This window comes from Myotis brandtii, unplaced genomic scaffold (genome assembly GCF_000412655.1).
Source record: "Myotis brandtii unplaced genomic scaffold, ASM41265v1 scaffold247, whole genome shotgun sequence".
In the NCBI taxonomy this organism is placed as follows: domain Eukaryota; kingdom Metazoa; phylum Chordata; class Mammalia; order Chiroptera; family Vespertilionidae; genus Myotis; species Myotis brandtii.
Genome location: NW_005359352.1, coordinates 3,204,252 through 3,209,805, shown reverse-complemented (window position 1 = coordinate 3,209,805; position 5,554 = coordinate 3,204,252). Strand labels below are relative to the sequence as shown.

At 49.0% G+C, this 5,554-nt stretch overlaps 1 protein-coding gene across 6 annotated transcripts in view; it reads right to left on the bottom strand.

The window, feature by feature from the left end:
- LOC102253994 overlaps nt 1-5,554 on the bottom strand; it is a 44,472-nt gene that overhangs the window by 7,138 nt on the left and 31,780 nt on the right. For 2 of the 6 annotated variants that reach the window (XR_001362338.1, XR_001362339.1), the window contains exon 1: nt 5,529-5,554. The exons of 1 other annotated variant lie outside the window; for it this stretch is intronic. The gene's annotated coding sequence lies outside the window, so the exon portion shown is untranslated. 3 more of the 6 variants (XR_313657.2, XR_001362336.1, XR_001362337.1) reach the window with 3 other exon arrangements.

Genomic DNA, 5,554 nt, shown 5'->3' with positions numbered 1-5,554 from the left:
CCCCACCCAAGTGCAAATGCTTCTGGAAGATCTTGGTGGTTTTAAAACAGAAACCAATTTTTTTAAAGATATTTTTCATCTATTCTACGGAAGGTGAACCTGCACCACTAACATAAATTTGACCTTAGTTTCAGTTCATCCCACTCTGAGTGTATAAAGGCACAAAGCAATTTTACTTAAAGCTTTCGCATAAAATTCCTGGGACGGCTGCGAATGAGCAGATGGGATGGGGTGCAGGAGATCCCTCAAAAACTCTCATCCCTGACACTGTTGTGTTTAACAAAGTGCAGCCCCGGGAACAGCAGCATTTCATAGGAGTGACGGAGGGATTCGCTGTCTTTCGACGGAGTCCACACTGAGAAAGGCCCACTGTCCGCCTGCACAGCCTCCAACGCACAGACCTGGGCTGTGTGCAAACAGCTGTCCGCTCAGAGCACTCTGCAGAGCGGAGAACACTGCTCACAGTCAAAAGCTGAAATGCAATTCGAAAGCAAATACGAAAAGAGAAGCAGGAGGAAGTAGGAGAACAGGATGTGATATTATTCTGGTAAAACTAAAATTATGTGACGTGAATAAAACTATTTGAAGACTTGATAACTGTGTAAAAATAAATATTTAAGTCAAAGACCTACTCTTCTAGTAAAACAGTTACAAAAATAGAATATCATACTAAATGAATACGCAATATACCAATGTGAACTGGTTAGAACTATTTTACATTGAACTATTTTACCATTGAAAAAATCATTTCTCTCCCCTCCACATTCTTCTCTCCAATAATGTTGTTCTTGAAGAGGGACATTTGATAAAACACCGAAAGCTTTGGAAGACTTGTCGTCATGGACTCAGTTTCTCTCATAAGGTTCTGAATCTGAAGGCTGTTTTCTTTACTCTGGATGCTGTGAGCCAGCTCAGCATCTGGTCACACCAACTCCGTATCAACAAGGATCTGACCCTGGACTCCCAGCCACCCGGAGGCTGCCCCTCCTGGCAAACATGCCCTTTGCACAGAGCTGAACTGGTGCCACTTCTGGGCACGGATGACACACGGCAGGGCGGGGCCTGAGCTGCAGAGCCCAGACCCCGGCTTCTTCCTGGAGATTCCGCACAGCTAGGAGCCGGAACGCTGATGACAGGACCTGCCTCTCCAAAATGGTCCCCGTACAAGAAAAGGACTTCAGCAGTATTTCAGCTCCCACTCATCTTTTCATGGTATTTGCGCTTGTTTGCCACCCAGGGGGACTGGTGTAAGTGGAGTGACAGAGGAGCCCTCCAGTGACTGGAAACGTGCTGAGTCATTAAAGCAGCCACCAGTGCCGGGTGCACAGTGCGTGATGCTGAGAAGTGTGCATGCAGGTGCGAGCCCCAGGGATAGAGAACACCGTCTTGGGGTTCCAGAACTTTGATTCAGAGGACTGAAAGCAGTCGATACCATGGCATGCTTGGTTTTCACGCCTTTGCCTTTTTAAATTAATGTAGACATTATTAAAAAGCATCACAGTGCCTCTTAGCAAACCAGTCAAAAAGATGCCCTGAAAATATTTCCTCTGGAGGCCAGGGTGGGTCCACCTCAAACAAGGAAGCATCTCTAGGGGGTTACGGTGTGTCACTCGGCTAATTCTCCATTTCTAAGTTCCACGGCCCCATCTTCTCCGCAGCATCTCCAACCTTCGGGAGTTCCAGAAGCTTCTTCAGTGGAGCTCTTTGTTCCTGGAAAAAACAACCGTGTGGTCACTTGGGTGCACTGGACCAAACCTGTGGCAGTGATCATGGCCCTGGGGCCTCCAATCATCCAGGACATATTTCAAGGAGCCCCACTGTTGGGAAGGCTCCCCCCTGAGGAAAAGCTGTCAATCAACTCCAGTCCAGGCTGAGGCTGCAGGGCCACACATTATACTCCCAAGGCTCCCCGCAGACCTTGGTTCTGTGATATTTGCTGCATTATCTTGTATCATAGAAATGCATACCTGAGACCTATGTGATCCTATTGACCAATGTCACCCCAATACATTTAATTGAAAAATTCATACATTTACTTTTTGCATTTTAAATTTTGAAATGAAGTTGGCAGCCTTAGTAAAGAGCCATCTGGTCTCTCTCTGTCAGATAAATATCCGTCTTCTTGTAGCCTTTTCTTGGATTTTTGAAATCAGTTTCCCTCCAACTGTTCACAGGCAGTAAAGGAAATGTCTGAATGTTGGTAAAGCCAGGACGTACTGTCACAGAGTTGAAGGACAGAACAGAAAACAAGGCAGGCAGCCCAGATACATACCTGCAGGCAAACAAACCCCACCCTTTCCAAACAAATCTCCCTAAAAAGGCCCAGGGCTGACCTGAGACAGGAAAGGGGTGCCTCAAGGCTACTCAATGCTGTTCACGTAAAATGCTCAGCTAGGGACCCACCCCGTGGTGGGTCAGCAGAGAAAGGAGCAGGAGGCAGGAGTGTGTGTGTTTGCTCCTCCAGGGCATCTGTACAATGTGAGACCAGCTCTGCCCCATCAGTGCCCCGGGGCCCACAGCTTTCCTTTTTTACTGAAGAATGATGTGAAGAGAGCTGGGGAATACCTGAGATTTTTGCCTTAAAATTAAACAATGTTTATCCCAAAGGACAAGTTACCATTCTCTTATAACAATATTAAAACCAGTAACATATATCCAAAGCCACACAGCAGAGAGACTGAAATTTCGGCAGTCCTGCCTTTGCAGCAACTTGAAGGACAGGAAGATGACTAAACGCCCGCAGACAGAGAAGCAATTCTCATGAATTATACGCTGGGAAATGGAATACAAAATCACCCACGTGTAGCTGCCTGTTGCTCACAATCCCCATGGGGTCACTGCACATCCTGAGTCATTCCCCAGCTCTGAACTCTCCATTTTGACAAGTAAACATTTTACTCCATGGGGGTAATAACCTTATGAATTTGTTCTTTAATCTGGATAGTATATTTTAATTTTAATTGATAATAATACCTCTACCTACCAATGAGACAAAAACCTCCATGTAAAATATATTTGTTTTTATTTTCAGTTAGAAAGCAAACCAACTGATTTTCTGAATTTTTCATGAAATCCTGTAATAAATTTGTATGAATTCCAACACAAATGTGCTGATAAACTAGAGAAAAATTTCAGCTTGCATTCCTGCTCCCACAGCTTCCAGAAGTGATGGAATTAGTCTCAAACAAGTAACCCCATGAGGACAGGTCGGCTGCCAGAGGACCCTCAGCCGAGAAAGGGGTGGAGGCTGCTCTGCGCTCAGCTCTCTCCACTGGACCTTCTTCACGGGAGTCCACAGGGGTCCAACCAGGGGGCTGTGACCAGAAGCAGATGTCGCCTCAGTCCCAAGGAGCTGGACAGCCAGTCACTCATTTCCTCCTCCCAACCCTCCAACTAGCCAGACGTGGGTCTCCTGGGGTAAAGTTCCCAGGACTCCAGCCCTGTTCTGGGTCCAGGGGAGTAAACGTGTGAAGCAAACGTATGCAGTGCTGGTGGCTGCTGAGGCAGAGAAAGTTGGGCCGGCTCGGTGACTCTCCCTTTCTCTGCTCAAATGGGAGGGGACACTGCCCGCCCCCCAGGTCCCCCCAGGATCGAGAGAGAGGCAGAGGGCGACCCCATGAACCTCTGTTCTGCATAACTTCACTCTCTGCAGTTCCTGTCTGTTCTCTCTGCCTTGACATCAACGGCTCCCATGTCAGGCTGACCACACTTCTTACACTTTCCTAGGCTCAACCCTAACCTCAGGGCCTTGGGAAGGTTCCTTCATGGGCTGCACCCCAATTCTGCTCAGGATGCTGCTTTGACGTTGGAGCCCTGGGCCTGGATGGGTCTAGGTTTGGAGGAACCGGAGCTGAGTCTTTTATGTTCCTGTTGTCGAGTTTTGTTGGGGTTTGTCTGTGCATTGCTTGTTCTCAGCACATTTACCCTCCAGTCCACCTGCCATCTGTGCCTAAAGCACAGGAGGGACCTACTTATAAACGTACATGTTACATTTCCAACAGATAGTGCTGCTTTCTTTTCCTTTTCTGGGTTCCAATCAGGAAACCCGGATACACAGATACCTGACTATACAGAGCACAACGTGCAGAATCGGAGACCCTCCCTCTGCCTTCCTTTTATGGACAATGGATGCCCTAAGTGCAGGGTGGTGACTGACAGAAGACAGGCCTCCCAGGCCCCAGGTCAGGGCTCTGTGCACCTGGCCATATCCCTCTGGGACCACCTGAGCCCCTAAAACTTGCACCCTCCACACCAAGATACCCACAGTGCCTGCATCTCATCTCATTGCCAAGAAGAGAATCTATGAAAAACACAAGTAAATCCTTTCTGTACTTAAATGTTGACTACCCATTTATATCCACTGGGAGCTTATGCTAGTGGCAATTAATCTTCAATAAATTATAAGAAGGAACTTAGGTCAGGATCCCTCCAGGTCCAAAACAAACAATGACCTCTTCTCTCCTTGTTAACTTTCACACCTGAACTAGGACCATGGCCCCTCAGGGACCTTACCAGGTGTCTCTTCCATTCTCACACACAGGTGAGCTGTGACACACAGTCTGTGGCGCCTCCCCCAGCAGCCTAAACACTGACACTGTGTCTTCAATTAGTTTATGTCGAGGGCAGACAAAATACTTCCATCACATGATTTTAAAAAATTATACCAAGTTGTCATTGAAGGATAGAGAAGAAAAGATACTGTAATCTCTAAATTCTTGGTTCTCATAAGAGAACCCTGAAAAAGTGCAGCCTCCTCTCCCTTCTCTGTCCCTGGAAATGCCCCCACAAGTGCCAGGAAGGGGGTACAGGTGACGGTGGGGACCAGCGCTCCTTAGCTCCTCAGCGGAGAACCGAGATCAATCCTGGGCCGGTGTCATAGGGCAAGAAGCAACCTCGGGTATGGCCCTCAGAGGCACATGAGCTATAGAGTTGGGGCCACGCAGAGCTCAAAGGCACAGAGATAACCTGGTCCAGCGCCCAGTTCACCAACCAAAGCTCCTTGTACACTGAGCTGCCCCAGGGACAAAGCTCTCAAACAATGTGAAACATATCTGGCCAAAGAGAGATCTGTCCACGAAATGAACGCCTAACTGCCCACAAGGCCCGGTAGGGCCTCCTCCCAGCGTCCGCTGATCAAGGCCTCCAGGCTGTGTGAGGCCCGCCCTCCAGGGAGAGTCAGCTCTGATATAACCCCCGGACGCCCCAAGTCACGCGGGAACCAGGGCTCCGGGCTATTTCCAAGGCAGACATCATAACAGCAGATGTACAGCTGCGTTCTGGCAGCGCTTTAGTCCGAGTGTTTTCTCTTCCCATAGAAATGAACCAACCGGCTGGTGCTACGCACAGAATCAGGTTCCAGGCTGTCAGAGGAAAGGGCCTGGGACCGAGGGAACCTGGGTTGTCTCGCCCCAGACTCCGCGTCTCACTCTCCGGGTCCCTTCCCACTTCAGAGGCCTGCCCACCCGCTCCATGCAGCTCTGCCACCCACGCAGCCCTCGCAGACGCCCATGGACATCCTGTTGGCTCACCCGTGGGTCCCGGCCTCGGCGCGGTG